At 36.2% G+C, this 15707-nt stretch overlaps 1 long non-coding RNA gene across 2 annotated transcripts in view; it reads right to left on the bottom strand.

Moving 5' to 3' along the window:
* LOC120773893 overlaps window positions 1-15707 on the bottom strand; it is a 212728-nt gene that overhangs the window by 96652 nt on the left and 100369 nt on the right. For both annotated transcript variants that reach the window (XR_005705198.1, XR_005705199.1), the window contains exon 4: window positions 143-267. This is a non-coding gene — a long non-coding RNA (uncharacterized LOC120773893). The remainder of the gene's footprint in view (window positions 1-142; window positions 268-15707) is intronic.

The raw sequence follows: 15707 nt of genomic DNA, 5'->3' as shown, positions 1-15707 counted from the left end.
GAACGCACTTTTATTGTCTGATAATGTTGCACTTTAAGTAGCAAGAATTTTTATGGAAAAACGACTCCATTACTATTATTTTGTTTCTTAAAAAAAAATTGATAATAGAAAATAGCAAGCAAATGTGGAAAATGCGACTTACCAGCTATGCTCCAAGATAAATATCGGTATTTTCGATGCTTCAGTATGTTTACAGCCTTAACACACACACACATTACACATTACACTTTTCACTTTTTGCGATTTGTTATATAGAAATGTCTTCACCTGAAAAAAAAATACAAAATAGTTAAATTACTAATGAAATTTAGATGCTTTTCTTAATTTAAAAACACGCACTCTTCTATTTTTATCAGCAGTAAGTCAGCAGATACAAAAAAAAATAAACACGAAAATTTTAATCAAACAATACTGTTAGATAAATGAGCGAACAGGTTGATGTAAAAAAGGTGTTCCACCAATGATGACAGCACACACGACAACAAAAATAATGAAAAACCAACACAACACAGCACAACACTAAATGCAATATTTGCATAACTGTTAGGCAAAACGTAGACGCACGGGTTGTGAATAGGTTGTTTGGGTGGATGTGCAACGCCTGAAAGCACACAACACACTTAGCGAAAACAAAGAGATAAAGAAAACAAATGAAACAAGAGAAATATGCAAACAACGGAGCGAATGATATGTGTGGCACGCAGGAGGGAGGAGGGCAGCGTGAGGTGGCTTTATGGCAGAGGCGCGAGAATGGGAAAATAAAAGTCAGCTCGCGGCGCTGTTAAGTGCGCTCAAATGTGCACACATATTATACATGGCGAAAAATGTATGTGTGTGTGTGTGTGCGTTGTAACGGTAAACGTGGCATACTTATATTCAAATTAGACCGTTATGGTAATGATGCTCGAGTATTTTGGGTTTTTCGAGCAACAGCAGCAGCGGCGCACAAAAGTTTCGAGCACCCGACGCCGACTTAAATGGCATTTGTTTGTTTATTTGTTTTTGTAATGCTTTTTAAACAGTTAGAGTTAAATTTTTATGCCACGAATAAAAGGCACAATGAGGTGTATATTACACACCGACCAATTTTAAAGCGGATAAACTCTGCTGGAGCCATGCATGGCAACCAACTTGAGCGCAGCACTAATGGAATAGGACCAATTGCGCTGCCTTTAAGGTGGGCGGTGGAAAAGTTGTACGCGTGGGTGTTGAGAAAATTCTTTTCGAAATTTTACTTTCCAACTGCGCACAGCTTTAAAACGCAATTCCAGCATGTCTATTCGACCGCGACGCCAAACCATTTCAGCCGAGCGTATGGCTTATGGCGCAACTGCAGAGTTTCTTCAAGCGCACGGGTGAAGCTGAGCCGCCGGCGCGTCTGACGGTTGGCGAGCGTGTATCAGGCACAAGTTGGTGCCGCTAGAAAGTTTACAACAGCTTGCAGTGAGCACGTTTTGTAGTCGTTGTTGTTGCTGTTGTGGTGCTTGCTTGCGCTATTATTGTTTTAGTTTCATTCTTGCGTTCGATAGCCTTGAGCGGACACGGAAATCAGGCCGGAAAATTTATACAATTTGTGCATTATACCGTTAAGTAACTTGCCTGCTGTTCTGTTTGTTGTTGTGTTAGTTTCTGTTCTGGGGATAAGCAGTGGTAGATATTGTTGCAGTTGTTTTTTGTTTTTCTAATTTGTTTGAAACACACCTTCAGTCGACCATAACAACATTCTTGTATGCGAAACTTTATAACGGCGAATTTCGCGAAAGTTTCAAACAAGGCAAATTTTAGTCGGCGGATTTCCTCACAAACTATTTGATTTCAAGTAAAGTTTAATAAATAAACTTTATTTTTCTAATTTAATATGAAGATAGTGGAAGCGTTGATATTAGTTATGGCTTATGTATTGTATTTCTTTACAATATATGTGTATTAGGGCGTTTTTTAACTATTCATGTTTTTCAATCCCATCATGAAATTTCCTTGGAAATACCCTAAAAAAATTCCCTGAAAATTTGAGCCTTTAATATTAACATTAAGAACTGGACCACGGCATGTAAAAATTTTCCATTGAAAATACACGGCAATCGTGATTTTTATCTTTAAATTTCTATAGCTCAGAGGTCTTTTATGGCATCGCTTTGACTTTAGACACATATACCGCAGAATTGAGCATTCTACAAAAGTGCCCATCGCGTCAAACAAAAGTCGAAACTCACACTGGCGAGGTAGTACGGGGCTCTAAACCTGATTTTTCCACGAAATTCGCATTTTTTTGTATATACGTATCTCGTAAATGACAAGAAGCTATAGAAAAAATGTTCATGGCAAATTTGTAGGAAATTTTATTTGCTACAAAAAAGCTATCATTAATACTTCTCGAGATATTCGGCTTTTTAAGTAAGGCTTTATAGAATTTTCATAAATGGTGTGTAATAAAAAATCTATGAAAATGCCATACAGAATATATACCGAATATTAAGAATATATCTACGAGGAGGCTTTTGTAAATACATCGGGACCCTGACGAAAGCGGATTTAATTTGTCAAATACGGCTATTGAGGGTAATCGTGGAAAAAAATATTGTGGTCAGAAAAGGAACAATCAAACTGTGTGGTGGTCAAAGCCAAGCCTAACTGAAAAACGGCGATCGGAACTGGCATTGGAAATGCGTAGACAATCAATGTCATTATGCACGGAAGTTTTGGATCTGAAGGCGATGCCTTCATACGCGTTTCTTGTTGACGGTATTACTCATGTGATGAATAGGAAAGCTAAAAGAAAGGCAAATATGCATCAAACAGTTCCAAAAAAATCAAGACATTATGCGGATGAACAATTCTTTTATTGCCATAATTTAATACTCCGGTGCTGAGAAGGCAAACTTAGTTCATACTAAGGATCTTTTTCACAAAACGAACATGCCCTTTTAGAGAGCAGTGATGCCACTGCATCGGTTTGAGCAATTATGCCGTTTGATACGAAGACTCGCGCTAAGAGACTAAGATACGCCAAATTAGCGAAACTATTCATCGCAGGTAAAAGAATTGACAGTTGATGAGCATTTATATTGAACAAGAAACCGATGCAGTTCCTCTAAGCCCGGAAAATATGTCATAAAAAAATTTTGGCTCGTTGACTCAAAAACAAGCTTGAAGACGAAGTATATTTGGGTGTACAGCCTAATGGACAGCGGTCGCTTGGTATTGCGCACAATCTCGTTATGCGACTCAGCCACGATGGATAATTTTTCACAATTTTTGACATGGCAGAAGATTTGCTTTTGCGGAATACCACCTTGGTGAGCAGAATAACAAGCAATAAACCGAAACTGTCAAAACTATTACTATGCTCCGCAAGCGGATGTGTGTTTGAATCAGCGTCTAAAAATCAATGCATTTAGTAAGCTTTATAGCACATTCGAACAAAACCGTGCTAGTGCTTTCAACTGCTCATGCCAAATCCTGTAACAAAAAAAACCATAAGTCATACATGATTATAATGAGCATAAAGTTTTTAAAGGTTTTGATATTTTTGACAAAATGCTACGTGGACTCTCTGGCAAAAGAAAAGCAAACTCCGGGCCCATGACAGTATTTTATAATATGCTGGATATTGCTGGACTTGCATCGTTCAGGGTGTTTGATCTTAGTCCCCCTATGTGCAACAACAATAAGTCTAAAATGCGCAAAATATTTTTGAAAGAATTCTCTATGGAGCTAGCGCAGAAGCAGTTGCAAAGCCGATGCAAAACAAAAATTAATTCTATAATTAAAACTGCAATGGACTTGATAAATTTCAAACAAGTTCCTGCAGTGGCGAGCGCGTGTCCAGCAATACAGGTAGGCTTACATAAATAAATAAGTACATTTTCAAATATTTTTCACTACTTTCCTTTTCTGCCACAGATCCACACTTTGAAACGGCGGTGTGAAAACTGCTAAGATCGATAATAAAACAACAGCAGTTTGTGACCATTCCGACATGTACAAAACACTATATAAGAACATGTGAAAAGTGCTATTTTGCAAAATACAATGCTGAAGCTGATACGGAATCAGACAATGAAGAAAATGCGGAAAATACTCATACTACGCCAACACCCAATCAAAATGTTTCAAAAAGACAGCGAAGAATTTCACCCATTTGAAGAGTTCGAAATTAAAACATTATTTGCTTTTCATATTTTTTAATAAGAATACCTTTGGTTCTAGAAATAAACACAAGTTTCATTAAATTATTTGCATAAACAAGCGAAATATAGGCGTTTCTAAAAAAAAACGTCGTAAAATTCTAAATTTTCATATAAAATACATTACTGAGCACTGAGTGCCCAAGTCACAAGATTAAGTTGTATAGTTATATGTCACGGTTCTAAGGTTAAACAAAGACCAATCACAACAATCACACTTCCATCGGCATTACTATCTCATCGAACATCGACGCATACACAGGCCATTTCAGTGTACCATATGTGGCAAAAGTTCCACAACAAAGAGCAATCACAACAAACAATAATAATGCGATAATTCGCGCGATACCTTCACTGCCTCGACAGTGAAGGGATCTTGCGAATGATGTATTTTCAAGTGTTTGTTGTGATTGGTCTTCATTGTGGAACTTTTGTCGCATATGGTACACTGAAATGGCCGCTCGTCTGTGTGTATGCGTCGATGTTCGATGAGATAGTAATGCTGATGGAAGGACTTTTTGCACAGGTCACAGGTGAACTTCTTATTGCCGTGATGCTCGCGCCGATGCCGCATGTAATTGTATTTCCTGATGATTTTGCAGCCACAACATCCGCATGTGTACGGTTTGAATTGTTTGTGTGAATTCTTGTGATTTTTGAAAGCGACCTCGCGCACAAACGCCTTGGGGCAGTGTTCACATTTGAATGGTTTCGATGTGCAATTGGAATGTACCCAAGAACGTATCTTCATGCGCTAAACGTATGTGGCGGCGCAAGCGATCGCGTGCATGAAACGATCACAACAGTATGAACAACATTTCGGCTTGACATCGTGTGTCTCCTTGTGCTACAGTAAGCGCGCCTTCCATGATTACATCTCACCGTAATGGCAAACATACTCCTTCTTCCTTATGATTTGCTTGCCGTGCCGCTTGCGTTGTTGCGTCAAATTCGAATAGCGTTTGAAGTGTTTTCCTACAACCCAAAAACATTGATTTAGTATCAGGTGACGGCCAAATTGAAGTAGAGTACAAAAACCAAAGTGTTAAAACTTACCGCATACTTTGCACTTGAGTGACGCATGTCCGGTGTGCATGCGCATAAGTTCCACCAACGCGCTGCGCACCGAAGTGAAATTGCGTCGGCACACGTAACAGGAAAAGATCGATTGTTCAGCTTTGAAAACCGAAATGAAAATGAAAAACTTTTTGACTGTTTGATAGATAGATTCAAAAGCCTATTGGAACTTGATTTTTCAAAACCAAATGTCAATAAGTTACCGACTACTTCATTAAACTTTAATAAAACTGTAATTTCCAATTCACAAACGACAAATCAAACACAATTTGTTCAAAGTGCCACTGAAGTTACCTAGAAACTAAAATGAATGCTAATACTAGACAAATTTAAGCGACTATGCCAAGTTGAAACTGACAGAGGAGCAGGGTTGCAAATAATGCATTAAACAAGAAAAAACGTTAACTTCGGGTGCACCGAAGCTAAATACCCTTCACAGGTGCATTTCTGTTAGTAACTATGTGTTCAGTTTGTATGGAAGCTATATGCTATAGTAATCCGTTCTGAACAAGTTTTTTAGAGATTACATTGTTGCCTTAAAAAATAATCTATACCAAATTTCGTGAATATATCTTGTCAAATGTGAAAGTTGTCCATACAAGAACTTGTTTCCGATCGTTCAGTTTGTATAGCAGCTATATGTTATAGTGATCCGATAACGGCCGTTCCGACAAATGAGCAGCTTCTTGAAGAGAAAATGACGTAGGCAAAATTTCAAAAGGATATCTTAAAAACTGAGGGACTAGTTCGTATATATACAGACAGACAGACGGACATGGCTAAATCGACTCAGCTCAACATAGCTACACAGCTCATTTATATATACACTTTACAGGGTCTCCGACGTTTCCTTCTGGGTATTTCAAACTTCGTGACAAACTTAATATACCCTGTTCAGGGCAAAAAATTCTTTCGAAAACTCTTCGTAGTGCGATACTATAATGTATAAGAAAGCTCTGTGTAAAAAATCATGTGAAACGTTTGAGTAGAACTTGAGATATCATGCACACCGTTTCTAGAAAAGTAGTTATGAGAAAAACGAGTAAGTCTGAGATAAAAAATTATTAATTTAATTAATTAATATTTTATACTACTGAAAATCGTAGTTGAAATGAATTTAATTTTAAAGCCAAAAATATAAAAGTTGTAATCCAAAACTGGAAACATAAATAATATAAGTAAAGTTTGAGAACTAAGTGTGAATAATAAAGTGAATTAATGAGTTATGTTGACTTTTTTTTAATTATGTTTCGTTAACACTGCTACTATTTTACTTAACAGCACAAATTAGCGCTTTAAATTTTCAAAATTTCGTAAACGTCCTAATAACCGCTATTCATCAGATTATCAAACGTGTAATTCGATGCGCATGACAGTTGATTTTCAAATAACTGACTTTTTTTATGAAATACATACCGTGCAAAAATAACTTGATTTTGTCGAAAAATCACTTAGTATGTTTTTTTTAAGTCCTGTTTACTTTGGAACACACCTTGTACATACCATGCATAGACTATAATTTGTTCGACCATTTTCATACGCAGAAATTGAATAGCACAAGCTGATAAAATGCGAAAAAGCTATTATATACTAAAGCTTTTATTTGGACTTTCATTTTTTTCACGAACTTATGGAAAATTAAGCAAATAAAATTAATTGCTTCTGTAAATAATTATTGGAGGAAAAGAAAGAATTGTCTAATTAAAAACCAAAAAAATGTAAATAAAAATTAAAAACAAAAAAAAAAAAATAAATAAAAAAATGACACTAAAACGAAAATTAAAAACAAACTAATACTAGAAATGCCATAAAGTTTATATCAGTGAAAAAAAATATTATATTCGATCGAGCAGAGTGGCTTTGAAAACAATATCAGCTGCTCTTGAAAGAAGTATATAAATCTGAGCAGCAGTAAGTAAAGCTAGCAATAGTGTGTGTGAACAACAATAAATGCATAAACAGAAATATAGCGTAAAAGAAAATGGAGTATGGAAATGCATGTGCATATGAAGGAAGGCCAACAACAAGTGGCGACGCATTTCCCAGCCATAATTCGGTATTAGCAAGCATGTAGACAAAGCACAGCTGCTATTTTGCATATACAAACACACAAGTGCTCATACATGTATGCGTATATGTGTTTTTGTGAGTGTGTGGGAGAAATGTGCATGCAGTGGTTATTTTTAATACCAGGACACTAGCGTTCAGCAATACATTTTCGAGGAAGGCAGCATCTACAATATTTCGCTTAAGCGCGCACACAAAACGCTTACTATTTATTATCACATTTTGCATAAATTTCCGCTCAGATTATTCGCCGGTGCTCGGCTAAGTATTGTTCGACTGGCAGCTCGATTTCGAATATGCGTTCGATGTGTGCGCAAGTGGACAGACAGCATGTGTGTGGTGTCATGAATATTTGTTGCGGAAACAGCACATTTGGTAGGGAGCTTTCCATTCAATACATATTTGTATTTCACTTATTTGACTAAGGTTCATTCAAGTGTGCCGATTTGTGGGTCGTCTTTTTAACTTGAGAAAGTAGAAAATATTGTAATAGAGGGAGAGTGAGAAAGTAATGATGTAATAGCGCTTACAACTATTTTTTTTTATTTGTTAAGATGGATAAAAGCTCGCCTTCAAACGGATGTTCTTAGGCTACCTAGAGGATATTTTGTCAAAGACCGGAAGTAGTGAGCAGCTTGAGCCATATGTAAAAAAATCGTTTCTGGCCACTCCCAAGGGAATGGCGATCAGAGAACTTTGCTCACTTGCGTGAACTTCTACACATGACTCCATCCTCCAAGACAAAATATCTCCTGTCATCAAACAAACAGTCATCGCACTCGCGACTTGGCACTTACGTCACTGTTGACAGTCATAACTTTGAAATTGTAGATAGCTTCGTCTATCTTGGAACCAGTATAAACACCACCAACAATGTCAGCCCGGAAATCCAACGCACGATAACTCTTGCCGACAGGTGCTACTTCGGACTGAGTAAGCAATTGAAAAGTAAAGTCCTCTCTCGAGGAACAAAAGCTAAACTCTATAAGTCGCTCATAATTCCCGTCCTGCTATATGGTGCAGAGGCTTGGACGATGTCAACAACGGATGAGTCGACGTTTTCGAGACAAAAGTTCTGCGAAAGATTTATGGTCCTTTGCGTGTTGGCCACGGCGAATATCGCATTCGATGGAACGATGTGTTGTATGAGATATACGATGGCATTCAGCAAACTTGTCCGAATGGACGAAAACACTCCAGCTCTGAAAGTATTCGACGCAGTACCCGCCGGGGGAAGCAGAGGAAGACCTCCACTCCGTTGGAAGGACCAGGTGGAGAAGGATCTGGCTTCGCTTTGAATATCCAATTGGCGCCACGTAGCGAAAAGAAGAAACGACTGGCGCGCTGTTGTTAACTCGGCTATAATCGCGTAAGCAGTGTCTAGTAATATCTTTTTAGGTGAAGAAAGGATCAAAAATAGGCAATTAAGTTGGAGCCGGTATATATTGCTCGGAGTTGAATATCAGGAGATCCTTAAAGTTTCCGGAATATTGAGGTATCTTCTAGGAGGAAATAATTGCGATCAGAAAAGCGGATAAGATAGCTAACAACATAAGAAGCAACATAAAGTGGATCAATATACATATATGTATCTCGATAGGGCCAGATAGCAACTAAGGCCATAATCTCACATAATAATGTACATTAAGTCGTATGTATAGTATATGACGAATACTTGCGCTCCAATTAAACTAAACTTCCTAATGGTATTACTGAGGACCGAAAGGTTTATATAAGATGGGACAGCATAACCTAACCTAACCTAACGTTCTTAAGCACCCTTGCTCATTAGACATCTAACGATTCACTCTAGACATGGAAGAATAGGCGATCAAAAGTCCCAATCGTAAAGAGCAAGAGCTTCCGAGCTTTCATCCTCTTCAACAATAAGAGACGATAAAGTACTCTATTGCAAACGAAAAAACATCGTATTTGGCAGTGATTCTGCTATGCTCTCATACATGTCTTACACCAAAGTTAGATGCAATTGAAATTGAGATTTGGATATTATTAACTAACTTGGAACACACGGTCAGCGAACTTATGTCAATATTTACTTTACTATTTTTAGAGTCGCAATACTCTACCTCAACTTCGAACCATTCATGAAACATGAGAATGTAATTCTTTTCAAATCCTCTATCACATTATTCGCGGATCTGACATGGAGTCGTAGTGTTTAAGGGGCTATACCATTACCAATTTAAAAAAACAAAGTACTCAATGGAGTATTTCTTTGAACGTAATAAGGTATATTTTCAGCTATATTTTAAGTTTTTTTTTTACAAAAATATGCCTTGGAGATGCCAAAAAAAAGTGCTCCAATTGCTGAAAAGACAATATTCAACCAATACAAAAGATCGTAGGTCATTGTATAGTAAATGTATTCAACAATACTCAGTTTTAATTTTAAGTCGATCGGTTTCTTCGTTGAGATATGATATCAGCCCCTTAAAGATATGTGAGTCTTTAAGTTCACAGCAATCTAAGCACCCTACGTGCCTGGTCTAATATCAACTATGGAAATAAATGTGATACAGGACACAATATGGGGCTAACGAAATTTGATTAACAGTTCAATTGAAAAGTTCCTGGCCTGACACATAGATGTCGCTACTAGAATCCGTATGGGTTTTAGTTAGCCTAACTTAAATTTTACAGTTGTCACATAATTAGTTTATGACTTAGAGTGAAGCAACTTTTGTTATTGTGAAATAAAAAATTAATAAAAAGTAATTTCGAGTGTAAATAAAGTATTGATTTTTGGAAGGAAAGCCAAAGTTTGAATAGAATTGAACTAGGTGAAATGGCAACTGAGGACTATAAAGGCAATAGATGCGCAAAAGAGGTTGTTACAGACGAAAATATCAAAAAAGTTCACAAAATATCTTTAGATGACCGCAAAGTAAAGTTGTTCGAGATAGCAGACACTCTAAAAATATCAATTGAACGTGTACATCATATGATTCACGAGTATTTGGGTATGAGATAGCTCTGTGCAAAGTGGGTGCCATGCGAGCTGATTTTTGACCAAAAACAACAACGTGTTGATGACTCGAAGCAGTGTTTGGAGGTGTTGCAGCGCAAAAAATTCTAGGTTTGCGTCGATTGGTGACATTAGATGAAATATGTTTCCATCATTTCACTCCAAAGTCCAATCGACAGTCATCCAAGTAAACTATACTCTATGTACCCGATTATAAACATTCTTCCATGCAACAGTCGATTTTCAAGGTTATGGCGTCTGTATTTTCGGATACGCGTGTAATCATTTTTATTGATTATTTGAAGCAAATGAAAGTGCTGTTTCACCAAAACAATGCAGCTTCTTACAGGTCAGTGAAAACGATGGCAAAAATCAATGAATTGAGCTTCGAATTGCTTTGACATTCACCGTATTCTCTTATTCTATAGGTCTGTCCCACAACGATTATTTCCTGTTCTCAGATCTGAAAAGAAGAAGAGCGCTCGGCGAATAAAGGGGTGATCGCTGAAACTATAGCCTATTTTGAAGCAAAGAACAAATCGTACTACAAAAATAGTATCAAAGAGTTAGAGGGTCGCCAGAATCAGTGCATGAGCCTTTTAGTGAACTATGATGAATAATAAAAGTACCAAAATAATGTGCTTTACTATGGTAGACCAGGGACTTTTTAATAAACCTATTACGTAACATAAATTAATTAATAGAAGAGTAAATAAATGGAAGAGTAAGCCCCCAGAGGGGAAAAAATTAATAACTTTGCAGCAAGTGTTGGAACCATTTTTATAGATTTAATTTATCAGATGTTCCAACAATACTCTGAAGGTTTTAGAGCCTATTAATTTTGGAATGTATGAATAATGAAAAAGAAGATTATTAATTTTTTAGATTCACTATTATCCCAACTCTGAGTGCGTATGTTTAGCGTTTAAGGCTCCCCGAAAAATCGAAGAAGGTAAGGCTCACCAATATATGTATGTAAGTTAAGTATTCGAAGCATTATACTGATTTAAGCTTTAACACTAAAACTCAAATTTATAACGGTTGTATTCAAGATTTCAACCCATAATATAAATTGGAGAATATTTGCAGCTTTTGTAGTATACCACCGCAGTATCGATGTGATTATGACTATGGAGCACTGATTCCATGTTGCCTGCTAAAAAATTCTTGCCAGGCAAGTGCGGTATGAGTGGAAGGCTGTAGGGAATATTTTTTTTAAGTATAAAAAACCTTTCGTTATTTATATTTCGAACAAAAATAATAATTTTTTCTCATAAAATATAGCTATATATATAGCCCTTCACGATGTTCTCACCTACGGCTACCTCACTAGGCTAAATGAAGCCTTAATAAATGAAAGTGAAACTAATAAAGGTAACGGTGGAAATCCGGCTAGAAAACATTTGAGTAGATGTATAGAGCATGAAAAGTGTGGCAAGGTATTCCATCGCTATCAAAATTGAGCCACAACTACAAATGCATACAACAATGAAGTCAGTTCACAATTGTGTAGCTGTGTGCACTCGTGTGTTTGCTGAAATTGCTTGAAGCGTACAAAGTTTTGTTGAAGGTTCGAAGTTCGCAGGTGCGTGAATGAGGAGGCCGCAGATAAATCGAGACGGCAAGTTGAAACGTGACTTCTCCGAATTCGACACGCATGTACGCGTATGAGAACACTTTAAATGATTTTACGAGTCGGCCTGCCAGCGATGCCACAGCAGGTGATAAGTGTTGTGAATTCCACATTTTAGTGAATTTTACCTTGCGCACGAAATTAAATTGCTACGCAGTATATGAGAGCGGAAGGAGCAAATAGTGCGCTGCTTAATGGTGTAAATAAGAGAAGTTTTCATTTGCACTCGTTGCTTCTTCTTTTTCGTAGATGTGGTAATAGCAGGATAATATGTACGCAATCCATTTCGAAGGCAAAATTGAAGGCCAAACACCTTACGGCACTCAATCTTATGTTTCGCCTTGCAGCTGTACTGTATTACAATGTGTAGTGTATTGTAGTAACTTGCACTATTTTTTCAGCATTTTTATATAATGTACTTGTAACATATTGCTACATAGTATGATAGTTTTATTCACCTAACGGTTGTACGTATCACCTAAAACTAGCAAAGATAGGCACAGAGTTATATATATGTATATATAAAACCAGATATAAATGAACAGTATGATGAGAGAAATTGAATTCCGAATGGCTGTCTGGCTATCCCTCCGAGCAAGCGATAACTTGAGTAAATATTTTTTGCATTCCTACCAAATGTATGAAAATGGGTGAATTCCGACTGTCCATACTATGGTTTCGTTCAACACTACTAAAAGTGCGATAAATCTGTAAATATATACGCCAGCAACCAAAAATTGTACAACCTAGATGGAACGAGAGGGCTGTATAGGAACCAGTGTCAAAGATGATAGGCGTGACACTGCCCACGTTTGGGCACATTACCGTGCGAAAATGGGTGAAACCGGACTACCATCACGCCTACTTTCCATATAGCAAAATTTTAAACTCTGTATGATCTCTAAATTTTTTAGTTTACAAATCAAAAACCAATCAATATATCAGGATAAAACGATCCACATTTGTGGTGTGCCACCTTATGATAAAAAATTGTCGAAATGGGTCCAAAACTATTGAAGTTTCCAGTGATATGTAGGCCCTAATTCCTATTGTGAACTTTTTATCGAAATTTTCGATTAAGCTATGAGAAATTCGAAAAAAGAATCAATAGTTTGCATGTATGTCAAATATGGGTTGAATCTGATCAGTTACTTTCTTTGCTCCCAATAACGTACCTAATAGAAAGATTTTCGAATTGACTTTATACCGCGTATATCGGCAAATTTGTGAGTTATCTTAAGCAAATTGTGCCTACAATGGATAAAATCAGCTAAAACCTTACCCTAGACCTCATACATATAACTTATATCAGAATTTTCAAACATCCGGTCGACTTTACTACATCTGTTTGCGTTAATAATATGTAGTAATGACAAAAATTGATAAAATTGGTTCAATACTACCCCAACTACCAAATATTCTATTCTAAGAAACCTTTAGCCGTATACTACATTTGTCTGTTTATGAGTTATTTATTTATAAAATTGCTGACAAATATGTACTCGAGTACACCTGAGCAGTGTGAAAAGTTTGTGCAATCAGTTCAGACCTTTTCTGCCCCCAATATACCTTACACGGTGATTTCTGTTTTCCGACCTGTCTTTGCACCGTTTAGGTTGTTCAAAATATATGTTATTTTTGTGAAATTTATTTGACAAAAATTCTTAAAAATTATGTAGTTTTGCCTTATGAAATCCAATCCTTTTGACTGATTACACATCTCCTCAGTATATTAAATTTAGCCTCTTCGATTGATTTTATGTTAAATATGTCTTATTTCAGGATAACTTTAATAAAATTTTAGCTGATGGGAAGTTATATATAGTTTTAAAACTAGTTAGGCTATGTGCTATAATGGAGATTAAAAATATTCAGTCCTTTCGCAACTTTTTTAAAATAAAATTCTAGTAGTCCTCCGGCATTGGTCCTTGCAAGTTGCGAGATTATGAAATGTCCTATTAAGCGCGACTAAGCCTTTCCATAGTCTATCCTTATATACATGTATATAGCCTTTTTATGATCTTTACAATCTATCTTTATTTCTATTGAAACTAATACTAAATTATTTGTAATTAATATACCAATATCACAACTAAAATATGTATATAAGTATATATATACATATATATAAACTGTAGGCAAAAAATAGTAAGACTTTATTCATAATTTTAAAATTCTTAATTTATTCTTCAAAATCTTTGTCATCCCCCAAAAATTAATTCTCTATTGGACTCAATAAGCTTCTGCCAAAGTTTTTTTCACTCCTCGAAACAGTTGTTAAAGTAAATTTCCGGAACAGCTTTCAATGTGCGTAGCGATACTCGTTTAATGTCTTCAATTGACTCAAAACGGCTTCCCGGAAGCGGTCGTTTGCGGTGGTTGCGGGATTGGTTGAAAATTTGGCTAAAGACTTACGAAGAATCAATGCAGTATGCGACAGTGCAATTCCGATCTGCTTTTATGAATAGCTTCGCGCAAATGACTCATATCATTCAATCGACGAAAGCTGTCGGCATAACCTCGATTTTTGATATGCTTTGATGTGAATTTTTTTGGCGTCAGCTCATTTGCCACGATATTCGGCCGATTGATCGTCTACTTCCTTTTTGTAAGCATAAAGACTCATCGCCAGAAATAATACCCTTCACGACATCCAGGTAGTTGGAAAGCGTTCTGTCTCTTTTTTAGGACCAAATAATCTTGAAGCTCATTTCACTGATCCTTCCGATATTCCGGTGACAGTAAAGTCTCCGACTGTTGATCGTGGATTCACAAGCACTAATTTCTTTATTTTATTGACCATCAGTTGATGTCAACGCGTTCTCGACTCTCTTTGAATAAATTGTACCAATCAAAAACACTTGGCTGCGGCAACAATTATCACCTTTCCATACATTCAAGACGTTTCGACACCACCAGAAATTTGACATCGAACACTAAATTTAATGAAATTTGTTTGTTGAATAATTTCCATCAACGTTAGAATCGCGTGTTATGTACTTCAAAAAAAACAAGCGTATACGAAACACTAATTATTATTTTGATGAGAAACATGGTACAGATGTTACAGACAGTCATACCAATCTGGAAAAAAAATATTCACGAATGGGTTGTAGCTTGAAGTTCAATTTAAAAATCTTACTATTTTTCGCCCACAGTACCCACATACCTTGTATATTAATACTTTTGAAAAGAAAATTAAATTATTTTCAAGTTATTTTCTACGTAAACAAGACCAAAAAAATTTAATTTTAGCCAAAAGGGTGATAATTTTTGACTACCCAAAATTGGATTTTTGATTAGATAAAAGCACGGGTAGGTCATTGTATGAATAACTGTATATAGAAAAAATGCAGCGAAATTTGATACTGATTGGATCATTTGTTTTCATGTAATCATTGGAGAGCTCATTGCAGCCTTAAGCGGCTACAATTTAGACGGCCTTAACGCAAAAATTATTTGAAATATCGACTTGAAATTACGGTAATATAAGAAAACAAATTATCACAAAATATGCTACTTAAAATTCTTGTGTTTTAAGGGGAAATACTTTATTGGGATGCTATGTATATGCGGAAAGCTTGTCTATCTTACACAAATTGTACAGCACATTATTTATTTTAAAATTAATTATGTATAACAGATGGCCTTAATACAAGTTTATAATTTATGTGTCATTGTCAGCTTTCGTTAAGTGCGTAAATATTAATCATATTAATGTTGTTGTTGCTACAACCAATTAACAGAGATTTCGCTT

This window comes from Bactrocera tryoni, chromosome 4 (genome assembly GCF_016617805.1).
Source record: "Bactrocera tryoni isolate S06 chromosome 4, CSIRO_BtryS06_freeze2, whole genome shotgun sequence".
Taxonomy (NCBI): Eukaryota; Metazoa; Arthropoda; class Insecta; order Diptera; family Tephritidae; genus Bactrocera; species Bactrocera tryoni.
Note: the sequence above shows the minus strand (reverse complement) of the source record. Positions and strands in the feature narration are given on the sequence as shown.